This window comes from Artemia franciscana, chromosome 15 (genome assembly GCF_032884065.1).
Source record: "Artemia franciscana chromosome 15, ASM3288406v1, whole genome shotgun sequence".
NCBI lineage: Eukaryota > Metazoa > Arthropoda > Branchiopoda > Anostraca > Artemiidae > Artemia > Artemia franciscana.
In genome coordinates this window covers 11,478,343-11,494,920 of record NC_088877.1, presented here as the reverse complement: position 1 = coordinate 11,494,920, position 16,578 = coordinate 11,478,343, and the positions used below count along the sequence as shown (strand labels likewise).

General features: G+C 37.1%; 1 protein-coding gene and 1 non-coding gene across 15 annotated transcripts in view; one reads left to right on the top strand and one right to left on the bottom strand.

Annotated features, from left to right (window-relative positions):
* LOC136036050 (fat-like cadherin-related tumor suppressor homolog) overlaps positions 1–16,578 on the bottom strand; it is a 401,362-nt gene that overhangs the window by 343,861 nt on the left and 40,923 nt on the right. The window lies entirely within an intron of this gene.
* LOC136036734 (small nucleolar RNA U3) lies at positions 1,906–2,118 on the top strand. The gene has a single exon (XR_010619781.1). It is a non-coding gene; the product is annotated as a small nucleolar RNA U3 (small nucleolar RNA).

Here is a 16,578-nt window from a genome sequence, read left to right as displayed (position 1 = left end):
ATCAGGTGGCGCGTGCCATGCGCCAATAACATATGCCGAGCGTGTGACGGGACTATGCCAAGAGTTGGAGGAACTATGCCACGCTTGAAGAAACTACACCAAGGGTAGAGGGGAATGGGCCACGCGTATCGGAAGTGCGGCGCATGTAGTGCTCCAGGATGTATACCAGGTCGTGAAAAGTGGGTGACCCCTCGAAAAGGACACGATTCGGGACTGCATCAATGGCTTAGCAAAATGCTAGTCTTGACAATTAGAGAATAAATAGATGTAAGGGTAAATTAGCCCTTCAAAACACATCACTGATCAAGGAACAACATGGGTTCAAGAGAAAAGGGACTATAGGTAGGATGAGATTAAAGTGATTTTCTTCAACAAGAAAGCAATAATCATCATATAAATATTATTCATTGATCCCCATAAGGGCACTGTGACTTGAAAAGGAGCTCTGCCCAATAATGAACGCATAAACATCCATCACACCTTACTGAGGTTCAACAAGTTGGGTAAGGCTTAATAAAGCTCAAATTTAGTGGCAGTTTCTGGCCCCTCATCCACCCAGGGCAAAACCTTGATTAGCACCCCCTGTATCCCACAAAATTTCACGGCCAAATTTTTTAAAATATCCATTTATTAACAAAATTATTCTCAATTAATTAATCAATTAATAGTTTGTTTTTTAATTTGATTATTGTGATTATTATTCAATTATTTTTATTTTTATAGAAGTGCCCCTCTGCCCCCTGAAATCTCTGCTCAACTTAGTCGTGGAACTTAAGAGTTTCTCAAGCTTTATTGGAGCAACACATAGTCACCAATCGCCCCCGTCCCAATATGTTAAAACTTGTAATTAGACCGAAGACAATGTCAAATATTTTTGGAGAGAAATCCCAAAAAACAGGGGGCGCCAATTCCCAAAATATGCGGTGGAAGGAATTTTTCCTTTTTTTAAAAAAAAACTGAAGATACAAAAAAAAATAATCTAGGGATGGGGCATTTTGGTATTTCGACTTTTTCAATGAAAATTCAGAAAGAAAGTAGTTTTCCAAACTAGAGAGAAATTGCCCCCCACCACCCACAATTAACACCCCTGTTAAAACATTGCTTCCCTTCAATTCCTAAGACCACAGTGAGTGTCAGTTTTTACATTAATCCTCAAAAGTTTTTGAGACGGTACCTACAAGCTACAACATTCGAGGTCTGCAAACACAGCCAGTGTACAGCTGAACAGAACTAGATGTAGAGACACGGTAGCATTTCAAGACCTTTGGTGCATATGCCGCTATTTACTACATAACCCCTTATCATGAACAGTCATATCGCACCTGAAGAATTCGACACGAAAACGCCCAAGCACATCATTCTGAATCCTTTCTTTGTCTGTGTTTTCAAACATTGCCATTAAGAAATTATAAACAATGAACCTCCAAGAAGTGATTATAGCTTTATTATTGTCAGACTTCTACAGCGTATTATTGGCTCAGAGCATTAAACATGCAACGTGCTGATCCCTAAAATTTTAGGTTTTTTAGATCAAGGGGTCACTCCCACTGAGAAATCATGCACACCAGGTGGCGCTTTGCCAAGTATGGTGGAACTGCACGTTTTAAAAAAGTTGGATTTCCAACAAAAATTTTTTGCTGGAATTTGAACGAGTCAAAACAAAATCTTTAAATTTGGCTAAGGTGCCATTTAAAGTAAAATTAATGTACAAAACATTCTTATGTACACATAAAGTTGTGCACAATTTTTTTATCTTATAATTAATATTTTGAAGCAATGGAAAAATATTATAGGAATTTTTTAAATCTCGTATGGCATATGGAATGGTTATAGTGCATTAATAAAAGACAAAAAATCTTTTTTGGCCATTTCTAAATGATGACAAGACAAGAAATACAAAAATTTAATATCATACTTGACGGGATCGTTTCTGTAGTATGATTACTTACTTAGGTTTTGCTGGGAAACCGACGATTCCCCTAAACTCGATGATAAGTGGAGAAGTCAAGGTACGAGCGGGGGAAGGACCGATTCTGGCTTATATCAGAAGCTGGTTATTGAGGATCGTTCTTGCCGCTATTACGATAGTGGGGGTGAGATATATGTCATCCGAGTGGTAGTAGAAGTGTTAATCTTTGTGATATTTCTGGTTGCCATGGGTAAACCATGGTTTTTATTCATTGTGTATTAACCAGGGATGCCACCGTTAATGAATCGTCACCAAATATATTGATTTTACAGGTAATTCAGTAAACAACTGAAATTTCAATTCGGGTTTGTAAATTCAATATTTTGCTTCTCTACAAGTTGAAAATTCAATAATGATTAGGGAACTCTGCTAAGGCCCTAAATATTTAACTCCGACGACTTTCAGCTATTGAAATTTCATTTTTTTTTTGTTGTTGTTGGCAAACATTACATACAATTTTTGTAAAATCTCAAACATTTTTTTTTTTACAGTGCTGTATTGTCATCACAAGCAGTGACAAAGGAGGATGACAAGGAGTTTCACAATAGTTGTTCAACTTTTACATGTTTGGAACATTATTAAAACATGCTTACGCAGCCGAACACTATTCCTGTGTTTATAATTATAGATTATTGCAGCAGATCCATCTACAAGTTTTCAGTACCGCGACTAGGAGTACCTTCATCACTATGACTTCCGTATTATTGGTGTTCGCTATTCATTAGTGCTACTTAACTCCAAATATCAGTTCTAGTGGGATCTACTGCACTCCCTTGTGGTCGGTAAGCCTTTCCAAGAGGAAATCTGGAAACTGATTTTCCCTGTCATCTTTTAAGAACGTAAATAAATCATTCTATAAAAAAGGCGCTCTGAAATTTCTAGTTTTAATTTTGCACACGGTTTAATTAAGATTTTTTTAAAGAGCAAGTGAAAAAAGAAGCAACACATTTTTTCACATGAAAATAAAGATAAACTAAAGACTAAGGAATAGTTTTCTTAAGATATAGAGGTGGAAGATGGGGGGGGGTTCAATTGTGTTGGCATCAGGTGGTTTGGGTGCTGCGATGTGTTGTCTTTAGTATATTTAAAACCTGGACTAATAGAAATTATCCTAAATACTAGGAATCTGTCCTATCCTCACCTACTTGCTTTTTACCCTGATGTGTAACTTGGGCTTGAAATAAAACAGTGAAATTAATCTATTCATTTAATTCCTATATTTTCTTCAAAATCTAACGTTTTGAGTTAGAATAGAAACAATAAAAATTATCAGTCGCTACCAATTACAAATATATAAAATTATATTTTTCTTTTATATTTTAATAAGCCCCCCCCCCCCAGTGGTGTTCGCATGTCATAAATAATTGTGTTTTGATCAAAAATACAAAAAAAAAGAAATTACCGAAGGACTACAGAGTTAGATAAATAAAACATGGGACCAAATTTACACTATGTAGGGTACTAGGGGAATCAATCCGCTAGAATATATGGGGGGGAAAGAATTTTTTTCAATTTTTGAAATAAAGATACAAAAAGGGTACTTCTCATAATCTACGGGGGCCGTTTACCACCCTCCCTGTCTTCTTAATTGATACGACTGTATGGAACGAAGATTCTTCCTCCAGGCTAGCGAACTAGTAATATGCTTATTAGGAAAAGTGGTAGCAGTCACTAACAGGAATATCGAAAACTAAGCTAAATAAGACTTTAGTCCTTACTCAAATTAGTGGGGGATAAAAGAAGACAGGATACCCAAGTTTGGGCTGGGAAGAATTCGTCAGCAAAGACCTAGGACTAGTAAGATTCTTTTATATTAGCGTACATTTCTCGTTCGCCGTTATCACTTGAACGAACTGTCCAAAGTATTCATTATAGAAGATAGGCCTTCTTCCTACAATCAAAAATCAGCGGCGTTACGAGTTGCCTTTTGTATTGCCTACTCTCATTAAAATTAAGGTCAAATTAACTAGATAATTTACATAATGCCTTTATTTCAATCATCAAAAGTAAGGGGTCACCCACTTTCCAACATTTGGTGTATATCTCGGAAAGTCATGTGTGTCCCACAGTTCTGTGACGTGTGGCACAGTTCTGCAACGTTTGGCACAGTCCTCCCACGCTTGACACACTATCAGCACGCTAGGCACACATCATCTGGTGTAAGTGATTCATGGAAGTCAGCAGCGCCTCAATTCAGACTATAGTAATTCCGGCATTTTAAAAAAGGGGGCAATCACTGCAGGCAAAGACGGGAAAAAATACACTAATTAGCGTAAGCTAAGCTATGAGGCGGGGGGGGGGGCAAAGACAGGTGTTTAGAAGGTACTTTTAATGCCGACGAAGTGTGTGCCTTAAAATCGTCTTCAGACAGACACCATCCATGAGTTCATGGTAGCAACCCAAGAAGTATTGGTAGCCTATAAGACAGGGAACTGCTGCTAGTATCGACAAAAAAAAAACTATAAAAATCTTCTAGCGTTTGATGACGCTTGGCATTTTTTTCAGTGAAATAGTAAAATAGTTAATTTAACTAGTGAAATTGGTAAAATTAGGGTAGTAATAAGAGTCTGATCTCAGTTTGCCAGAAAAATGATTACAAAGATTAAAAAAAACGTCAAGTGTCACCAAACACTAAATGGCATTAATAGTTTTTTGTCGACACTAGCGCCAGTTCCCACTCTTATAAGTTACCCATACATTTTGGTAGCAACCATTATTTAAAACAGTGCGTAAGTTAATCGAAATTTAAGCTCCAAAAGCTTGGGTAAAATTGTGGGTTGAAAAAGCCCTTTCCGAAGGCATTTCCTACTAATATTTCACAACCTGAGAGAAAAATTTACAGCTAACCTGATGAGGAAAATACGCTATTAATGATTTTGACCCTTACTGTTTTCAAAATTATAGAGAATCTTGAAAAACTGAAAAAAAAGTGAATCTACATCTCTACATGAAAAGCTAAGATGGAGCGTAAAAAAGGTTTTCTCTTGAAGAACATGAGATAAAGATACCAAAAGAGTTGTAGGATAATTTTGCTCAAGTTCATCTCATAGGATAAATGTGCAGAACCAAAAACTCATTTTTGATGTCTTTATTTTAACATCGATTGCAGTTAATTACATGTTTGTGGTTAATATAAGAAGCATTAAGGATGTAAAAGAAAGGTAAAAACACAAGAAGAGCGTTATTCTAGGAGCGTCATATAAAACATTTAAGTTTGTTGCTAAATGATTGGCTTGTTTCTTGAATTGTATGTTGCTAAGCAACCGAGGGTCGTACCAAGTCTCCCCGTAGTCTACCGGAAAGAACGGGAAAATTCATTAGTTGGAAATCTTATCCACATTTTTTGTTTTAACGGAATAGGGCAATTTCGCTCTCCTGTCCCGATTCCTCATAACTGGATGGGAAGGCCAAGGAAAATCCCCACAGGGTGAAGAGTCTTTCTCTATAAAAAAAAAATTCTGGTCCTTCTGAAAAACATCCTTTTGTGAAAGGAGTTAAAAAAGCTTTTTGGTTTATGAGTTTAAATCCCCACAGGGTGAAGAGTCTTTCTCTATAAAAAAAAAATTCTGGTCCTTCTGAAAAACATCCTTTTGTGAAAGGAGTTAAAAAAGCTTTTTGGTTTATGAGTTTAAATAAATATATCGTCAATGTTGGGAAAAATTAGACACAATTGAATAAATAAAGCCTTTCTTGCGAAAAACCATCAACTTTGATTCAACTATGGTTGCATGACAGTGGCGTCAATCCACCAAGGGAGGGTGCAAAGTTTATTTTTCAATAGGGAGAGGGGCAAGTTTTTAATTTTTTTTTTTTTTATTAATTAATGTAAATACCAATGGGCGTATACAAGACTTGTTTGAAGGGAGGGAGGTTACAGAAACGATTTTTTTTTAAATATCAAAAGCTGTATATATTCATTTCTGTTCCATTTTTACGAGTCTGATAAAAAAATTCAGGTGGGGGGGGGGGGTAACCCCAATACAACCTCCCCCTCCCCTGGATACAGCCTTGCAAATACCAAAAAAAGCATTTTTCAATGAAACTAGCCGAAAATATATTTCCAAAACATAGGGGGTAACCAATTTATTTAGTACAGGCCCTCTGACACCCCCCCCCTGGGTTGACGTCACAGTTGCATGAAAATTTGTATATATTCATTTTTGTTCCATTTTTACGAGTCTGATAAAAATCCAGGGAGGAGGTTAATTCCAATATGACCTCCCCCTCCCCTGGATACGGCCTTACAAATACCAAAAAAGCATTTTTCAATAAAACTAGCCAAAAATATATTTTCAAAATATAAGGGGTAACCAATTTATTTAGTACAGGCCCTCTGACCCCCCCCCCGGGTTGACGTCACAGTTACATGAATCTAGTATTGTTCTATTTTATCTTGAGGATAGGACTTCAATATGGCGCTTTCAATAGTGATCTACAAGAATACTGACACTTGGCACGCATTACCAGAAATGTGACAGCTTTTTATCATCTCTTCTATAAATTACATGTCAGAATCCAATCACAAACTCCTTTGCGGCATATAATCAAGAAGTCAAATTAATACAAACTTTTCAGATATTTGTAACTTACCAAAATTCCTCCGGTTAAAATTTGTCACGCCATTTTATTTTAATGTGAATACATGTCAAAATGGCGACAGATGGTCATTGTGATTGAGTAGTTTCTATGCTAGAAGCAGCTTTTTCGGTGTTTTTTGCTTAAAGCCCATTCACAGTGATTTACTAATGCCAAGATTTAGCTAGCACTAATTTGAGCCAATCAGATTTTTTCCTAGAATTTTTCAGCCAATCAGAAAATTCTATGAAAAATCTGGCTGGGAAAAATTGCCGCAAGTTACATCTCAGTATTATTAAAATCCCATTGCGAATAGGCCTTCACTTCATTAATTCGGTTTTAGATCAACAATAACTTCAATGTAGTTCAAACCAGACATTTTAACAAAACGACGCTTTCCATCCAACCCCCTAAAATTATTTTCTCTATTTCGAATGCGTCCTCCACACAAAAATCCTTGAAACCGCTGGTTTTGTAAACTATATCATGCATACTCGCATAGAACGTGGAATTCACCCCAACGGCCATGACCATTAAGAGTCGATAACGAGTTCCTAGGATAAATGTCTTTGTATGCCCTCTCCCCCTTAAATGGATAGTTTCCCTTAAGTTAAACAAAGCTTGACATTAAAAAAAATCTATAGTACAAGGTTTATAAAACTTATAAATTAAATTTACACATTATTTTGCAGTGAGCCCTTTTGAGGCCCTTTTGAGGAATATTGGGAACTTTTGCTTCCATGTCGTCTTGCCTGACAATAACCTTCACCTCCTTCCAGGAAAGATCTGTGAAGAGCTGCTATATAGTCAAAAACCCATAACGGTCGGTCTAATAATAAACTTCGTGAACGAATTTGACCGCCCCTCTTCAAAGACCCTTCTCTCTTCCCTCTGATAATTCTCTGATTTGACCTATAGTTTGGGCACTTCCATCCTGTGATGCCCATGAATCAGCATATTCTAAAAGGGTGCGTATATCGGTCTTGTTTGTAAAGATAAGCCTAGGGCCGCATTGCTATTTTAGCCGGCATTCCTTCATTCTAAGGAATACAAAGTGACTGAATACTTGCCGACGCCCTTTTCTTGCAATCGTCCTAGCCGAGTGGTTAGCGCTCCAAATTTGAAATCCTGTGGTCAGGGGTTCGATTCCTAGTGTCGCTAGTTATTTGGTTTGGAAAGGGATTAATGCTGTGACACTGTAAGCTCAGCCAAATTCAACCCAGCTTTAAAAGGGTATCCAGAGAAATCTGGGGGAAAAACACAGGAAGTGTCGGATGATTTGCCCCCAACCACACATTGCACTCCCGGCCGAAGGCACTGAATCAGGAGATCGATACCTGCGTTACTCAGAAAATGACCAGCATGCGAATTTTTTAGTTTTTATGGCACTTGGTATTTACCAAGTGATATATAGCGATCGCAATTTCTGTCCGTCGGTCTGCCTGTCGGTCCCGGTTTCGTTAGTTCGGGCACTTCCAGATAAGCTAGGACAACGAAAGTTGGCAGGCATATCAGGAACCAGGCCAGATTAAATTAGAAATAGTGGTTTCCCCGATTCGACTATCTGGGGAGGGGGAGCGAACAAGATAGTTGAGAAGAATTTCATTTGCCGATAAAACGAATGATTGTTCTTCTTAAGTGTGGCTTGCTGGTCTAGGGGTATGATTTTCGCTTAGGGTGCGAGAGATCTCAGGTTTGAATCCTAGACCACCCCAAATTTTTACATGAAGAAGATCCGAAACTAGATACGTGATCAATATAGCGACCGCTTAAAGTTGGCACGCGTATCAGGGATCGGACCAGATTAAATTAGGAATAGTCGCTTTCCCGATTCGACCATCTGGGGGGGGGGTGGAAGGACGGTTAATTCGGAAAATTAGAAAAAATTAGGCATTTTTAACTTGCATTGGATCTGAATGAAATTTGATATTTAGAAGGATCTCATGTCTCAGAGCTCTTATTTTAAATCCCGACCAGATCTGGTGACATTGGGGGGGAGGGGTAGTTAGAGGGGGAAACCGAAAATCTTGGAAAATACTTAAAGTGGAGAGATCGGGATGAAACTTGGTGGGAAGAATAAGCACAAGTCCTAGATGCGTGATTGACAGAATGCGGGATTTCCAGTGCTTTGGCGACTTCGGTGCTTCTGGACGTGCTAGTACGATGAAAATTGGTAGGCGTGTCAGGGAACTGCACAAATTCGCTTGATAAAAGTAGTTCCCCGATTTGACTATATGGGAGAGGGGGATGGAGGGATGGGAAATCGTGAAAACTGAGGTATGTTTATCTCACGAATGGGTGATCAAATCTTAATGAAACTTGATATATAGAAAAACACCATGTATCAGATGCTCCATTTTCAGTTGGATCGGATACGATGACATTGGAGGGTAGAGGGGGGAAATAGAAATCTTGGAAAACGCTTAGAGTGGAGAGATCGGGCTGGAACTTGATGAGAAGAACAAGCACAAGTTCTAGATATTTGATTGACATAACCGGACCAGATCCAATCTCTCTAGGGGAGTTGGGGAGATTTCTAGTGCTTTGGCGAGTTCGAGAATAAGCACAAGTTCTAGATGCGTGATTGACATAACCGGACCGGATTCGATCTCTCGTCACAAGTGCCATATGAGCTCTTAGCTCTTGTTTTTTCTTACAACAGTCTAAGTCGCATTAGAAAAATCAAGAGTAAAGAATGAACCCCTCACCGCAAAAGTTTGGTCTTTGATTCACATATTAGACTATCCCTTCATGTTTCCTCAGTTTTCCTAGAGAATATTTGATTTTAAACGGAAAGCAATAAGCAATGAATTGCAGGGAAGACAAGATTGGCAATCCCCGACGGAACACCTAACAATTTTGCGGTACTTGTCTGTTATATAAAATACACTCGAGAAGTAAAGTTTGATGACAATAAAATATGATGAAAATAGAATACTTTCTTAGCAAAATTGTGAAGGTCATCTGTGGATTATTAAATTGGGACCTTTGGCGGCGATTGACCGTCTCAAAGACAAAGAAAAGTTCACTATTAACACAATTCTTGACCTAGTTCATTTTAGTTTATTATTAACGTGATTCTTGAGGACACTGGTTAGTTTGCTTTGACTTGTGATGGAATATAGTGTCTCACCATAGATGTTCAATTAAGATTTGGGATTTGCCAAGGACCGAAGAACAGGCAATTATATTTTTCCAGGATAAGGGGCTGTTGCCCAAAACAAAACACTGCGTCAATGGACACACCATGACTTTGTACTTTTACGAGAAGCAACATTTTTGGAAGTGTAACACTGCGTTGGGTGCATATTTCCAAGTTGCTGTTTTCACAATTTTGCTAATAAAGTATTCTATTTTCATCATATTTTTATTTCATTAGCATTGACCAAACTTCACTTCTCGAGTGTGTTTTATATAATAGACAAGTATCGATTTTGTTCAAGCTCAAAATAATGCGTCAAAGTAAGTGTGGCACTTAATGGCAAAGTATTATTTTTTGTACCCTCGCTCCAACCCTCAGTGAAAATTTCTACAAACTGTCATACCAAACATTAATTATTCAAATGTTAAAAAAAGAGTAGAAACGGCAATTTAAACTATTGATCAAAACAAGGAAAGAATTTATTTCTCAGATCGTTTTGATTTGAACGACGATTTTCATTCCTTAAAGATTATTGTTATTAATTTTTTCTGAACTGTTAAACCACGTGAATTCTTTCCGTTTAGCTCCAGGCTATGGCAAAAATATGGAGAGAAGTAGGGCATCGAAATTTTTGTCCTACCCATAAAAACGCAATTAAAATGATTATAAACAAATTTTCGATGCGTTTCTCAAGTTTTTTAGCCCCCTCCCCCTTCACCGAAAAAATCCTGGATACAAACCTGATGTTGATTTTCAAATCTATCCCGCATCCTGAATTATCAAACCTCCAAAATGCATTTACTATCTAATGATTATACACTGTACACCCAAACAAATTAGGAAGTAATTATATTTTGAGGGGTAAAGGATTTTACCTTTACCCCTCGGACAATATCAGACATGTGCGGACTAGCACTCAAAGTGAGTCTTTAATAGATTCATCACTGCTTAAACACCGTAAAATGTTTATCTTTCTCAGCTTGCTGCTTGAGTCCCTGGATTTCTCAATTTAAATTCCACCATCTTATTTTTGCCATTTCTGTACTCCCAAATCAGCAAAAAATGAGCTAAAACATAGTCATATGGCACCAGACAACTTGAGAAACTGTAGTTTCCTTTGAAGGTTATTTGCCCTTGGTAATCAATGTATTGATAATGTTCAAAATTTTGAATTGGGTGTTTTAACGCCACCGCGTTTTTCTGCCAACATATGTTTTCCGCCACCCAGGAAATCTTGCATCATCAAGAGGATTAATTAGGTCACGATAGACAGGTTAGGTTAGTCTATGTCTGTGTTTTGCCTATTTCTGTGTCTATTCTTATGTCTATGTCTATTCTGACCTACCTGAATTAAGAGGTGGCGGAAAACCGCAGTGACGTTAAAACACTGCTACCGAAATTTTACGAACCAAGAGCGTTGGTAAATTCAATAAATCTGATTCGCTTATTCAATTTCGCAGTTCAAGACGAAAATGTGGTACTGTCCTAAAAACTTCACAATTTTGAAACAGCCAATAGCATCGCATTGTTTATTTGTGCATTGCCAATTTCAAAATTCGATTTCTTAGAAATGAGGATACAATGGATACTCCCATAGAGGAAGGCATCTTTTGATTACACTCCATCGATCCGAGGGGCGAATGTGGAAGTGCCCATAGAGATCCAGCTCAACTAATTGCCAATAAATCAAGATTCACCCTATTCCCGTCCATGCTAAGGCCTTTATAAGCCATTCTATGAAAGTTGATACTACTTTCGACTGAGGGTGCTTGGTTCGGGGGTAATATTTCTAAAAATGTATTACGGTTATTGTAGCGGAAGTTTTGAATAAGACTTAGAGGTATGTATCCTGTTTGTTTAAGGCTTTGAAAACTGGATGTGTCATAAATTCGCAGCCACATTTGGTCAAACAATTAAATGCCAATTTTACTCTTGAAAAATTGTGTTGCTAGCCGCCAAAAAATAGTAAAAAAAGGAACGCTGAAAAAGAAGTGCATAAACCGAGTTTTAGGACCTAGTTCCTAGGCCATCAAGACAGCATCTGGGACAAGGAATAACTATTTAGGCCTAAAATGCTCAGATTTTTTGGAGGGGAGGGGGTTCTACTCACTTTGTATCTCCAATATAAAAGGTGTATGTGTATTGCAGGGAAGCATATTACTCAAGGAAGAGGGACTTGAGGGAAAATTAAATAAAACATAAATCGAGACGAATTGCACGAAACATAGCCTATAACAAAACATCTGAACATGCGCAAAGTTGTCTGATCCAAAGAAAAGCTTTCCTGCATTCTCTTTTGGCGTTTTTTACATTTTTTTATACTTTGATCATTTTTTCCTGACAATTATATTTGCTTGTTTTTCTTTGTGTATGCTTTTTGAATCTAAGAGCAGATTTAGCCTATATAAGCTTGTGATAGTCCTTTTAACAGAAAGTAAATTTTATCATATCCTGAATACATATCTGATGTGCAACTATGTTTAAAAGTGCATTTAGATTTATGTATTTGTATTTCCAGCGTGAAAGTCTTTTCACTCTCCCCCGGAATTTTAAGAATAAATTTTGCCCATTTATTCTACCCTTTAACTTGCCCTTTATCATCTACATTTCTGTGAATTGACGCTGCTGCATATCTCAGCAATTTCCAGTATTCCTTTAACTCTTCTAATTTTTGAAGGGGAATCCCCTCTCTGGGTTCAGATATTAGCTAGAGAAGCCAGGGCCATATCTAGTATTTTATAGTCAGGGGGGGGTTTAAAAAATAATAACGAATCAACAATTTGTTTACATGCATTTTCGTTATGTTTTTACGAGTTGGGAATTTTTTTAGGGGAGGGGAGGTTCAAACCTCCAAACCTTCTACACCTTGATAGAAGCATAAAAGTTTGATTTTTTTATTTTCCGTCCGCTGTAACCAAAATTGAAATTGCTGCACATTAAGGTAATTTTTTAAGATTTTTCTTTTGGTTGTTTCAAAATTATGAATTTTTTAGGTCAGAAGCGTACCATATTTTCGTCTTAAACTGCTAAACCGAATAAGCGAAACAAATTTATAAATTTGACAACGGTCTTGGTTTATAAAATTTCAAACATTAAAAATACGTTGATTCCCAAAGACAAATACACCTTCAAAGAAAACCACAGTTTCTTAAGTTATTTGGTGCTATATGACTTTTAATTTTAGCTGATTTTTAGCTATATTTCTCTTTTTATTTGGCGGCCGCTACAACCAAAAACTTTTTTTTCAGTAAAACCAAATTTCGCATTTTCCCAAGGTGCTTGTATGATATAGCGCAAACCACTGAAGTTATTCATCTATAGACGCATTCTAGAACGGGTTTCTTTCGTTAGTTTCTTTCAGCTTAGCGTGAGACAAAACAAAAACAAGTGACAGAATAGACGGAAATATATAATGTGGGCTATATATTCGCACACTAGGGGGGGGGGAATGTGGGAGTAAAGTATTTTGACAGTGTGAAGTATTTTGACAGTGTGAAAACAATTCTTACTTCATAATATGCAGAATGATTATACCTAACACGCTTTAGATGCAGACCCTTCTATACTTAGCACCCACCCCTCTAATGTGCAAATATACACCCCAAATTTGTTTTTCTAGTATTATATTTTTATCACACTTAGTTATATTTCATTAGGATTAATCTAACTTCACTTTTTGAGCGGTCGGCGCTATATCATACAAGTGCCTTTCCCAATTTTTAAATATATGCATGATTGTATAAATTTCCTCTTAGCCAATTAAAACAATATAAATTTCCTTTAAATCCATCCTTATAACCTCTCCCCACCCCACTCAGGGAGGACCTGCTTTCCGTTTAATCCCAGATGGATAGCCGAAAAGCCCTATCTTTGGCAATCTGCCATCCTTCATCCTGTATTAATTAAGATAGGGAAATATAATATTCACTCTGTTTTTTTTATATTTCCTCTTTTATTAAGATAATACTCGTTTAATTGAATACTTACAGTATTTCCGACCTGACGAGGCTCGTAACCGTATATTATTTCTTTTCTATACAAGAGAATTATTCCCCGAAAACCACCTTTGAGTATGCATCAGTGGGGTAATATCGTCAGAATCCCTGGGAGGGGGCAAAGTTGGAGCCGATTTCCCCGAATCAAGTGAAAATGACAATGAAAAATTAAAATTCAGGCATATCAAACAGTTCGTGGTAAAAAACTGTAGTAAGGAGCGACCCGGCTCAATAGTAACCGAACTAAAAAATGGAATAATTGAGTCTTGGCAATAATAGATTCATTAAAAGAATCGCATTTTCATGCTGATTTTAAATATATAAGTTTCATCAAGTTTAGTTTTACCCGTCAAAAGTTACGAGCCTGAGAAAATTTATCTCATTTTAGAAAATAGGGGGATCATAGAACCTAGACGAAAAACACTCCATCAGATTTAGCGTATCAGAGAACCCTACTACAGAAGTTTCAAGCTCCTATCTACAAAAATGTGGAATTTTCTATTTTTTTGCCAGAAGACAGATCACGGATGCGTGTTTATTTGTTTTTGTTTTTCCAAGGGGTGACCGTATCGACCCAGTGGTCCTAGAATGTCTCGAGAGGGCTCATTCTAACGGAAATTAAAAGTTCTAGTGCCCTTTTTAAGTGACTAAAAAATTGGAGGGCATCCAAGCTCATTTTTTTCCCAACGTCACCGGATGTTTTCACCGGATGTTTCTGTTTGTTTTAAGTTTTAATGTTGCTCCTTACTTGCAGTTAAAAAACTTATTTTTTATTTAACAGTACCATAAAGCAAAAGAATAGGCTACTAGAGAGAACTGACATGTGTTCTGTGGATACTTGTATATGTAGGCCTATCTTAGTTTTGACAAGTTTTTTTAAAGATGCTTAATTTCAGGTGGGGGGAATGGGGTATGTCGGGGCAGTTGCCCTTCCACCCTACAGGAAATTACGCCCCTGGAATGTATTTCAGTGAACCTTTACTATATGTTCTCTTCTCCGTAAACCACCAGCTTATGTCAAGATTACTAGCAATAGGTGAGGAGGCTAAGTTGACATTTATTTTCTTGAGGAGAAGGAAGGGCAGGCCCCTGATATACCTACCAACTGATTCATATTTTTTTTATTCATCCTTATTAAATAATCCGGTGGTTTGAATTAGGCCCTTGCATAGTAGTAGAAAGACCTGTTTTCACAACCATAATTGTTACTAGCAATTCGGGGAAAGGCACTAATTTGGCGGGAAATCCAAAAACGGAGCCTCTAAGTATATTCCAAACCTCAAAAGAAGTATATGGCTACAACAACAAAAAATGTGACATTCTAAAATCGTCTGTATTTATTTTCTTTAACAGAAAAATTTGCAAGTTTTATTCGTTTTTTTTTTTTAGGTTCGTGCTCGAAAATCAACAATAATTTTCTCCATCAACTTATCAAGTTGTTTGAACTGTTTGTTTCACAACTTATTTGTTTAAACAACTTATTCAAGTTGTTTGAATTTTGCTATCAACTGTTGCTAAACATTCCCTATAAGCAAATGGAAATGTAATTTCCACCAAAACTATTACAGAAAACAACAGGCCTTACTTGTACAGAGTTAGGTACTTTACACATGGAATTCTTTTGAAGTGTGTTTTTTTTTGTATTCCAAAAGTAAAAACATTATAAATTAAAACATCCAAGAAAATCGAAACATGTTAATCAAAAACTGAATATTTTTCATTCCCTTTTTCCCCTCCCCAAGAAAATCACCATATACACCTTAAGGGTTCGACCTTTGTGCACCTATGGCCTCTTTCGCAATGAAGTCTTCTCAAAACCGATTAATTGGAGGTATCACATTTTACTCCTAGGCCTAAATTACAAAACCATTGAAAGCAAACAGAGATCAAAACCTTATTCAAAATCGCACAACATTTATCGAGCACTAAAACGAATACAAGAGGTATGAACCCCTTTGCGGGGTGTGTCACTAAGGGGCGCGAATTGTCAAGATGGGATGATCTATGATCCCTGATCTCCAGCAGGCTCAGGCATGTTAATTTTCTGACCCGAGAACTTGGTAATTTGAAAGAATAAGATGAACGGTTTGCCACATTGACGAAATCAACGATTCATAATCAAGAGCTATTCATAGTTGATCGACATTGAAATTGATGACATTGACTAATTTAACTTGGAAACTAAATCATACAACCAAATTGAGACCTGTTCGTGAATACTTGACAATAGCAATCAACTAGCAATATGTACAGCGAAAAAAATGAACAAAAAAGAAACGAAGGTTAGTCTGAACCATAGTTCATCAGACACAAACCGTCACGAACCAATTATGTTGTTGATGCTTTATGGGAGAGTACATCGAAGATGAGCTTCTAGCTGTGGAGGTTGTCATCGTAAAATCGAAAGGGTTGCCCACTAGTGGTCATCTGGAAAACATTCTTACCAAAATGGCACCTATTTTAGATCATGACTTGGTTACGACCAACAGCGTATCCAATATTTTTGTTTGAGGGTGGAGGGGTTACAAAGAAAAATTTACCAAATGCATCAAATGTTTGTCAATACACATTTTTATTACTATTTTACGAGTCAGACAAAAATTTCGGTGGTATCGGTTCAAACCCCGTACATCACCCCCTGAATACGGCTTTGGTTACAAGTCAAGTGCAAGGAAAAAAAAATCCATTTTAATGTACTTTTCCAAAAATTTTCCAAAGTGTAAATAGTATAGCCCTAAGTGTAACTCTTCTTGTTTAAATGTTTCCTGAGTCTAGGGTCTCCGAATCAACCTTAAGAGAGAATTATCCTTTTTTCCTTTATGAGGGTATTATCAGAGCCCCCAAGCATTGTACAGTGTGTTCCCATGTCTATCATGATAGCCACAGACGGGCAAAAA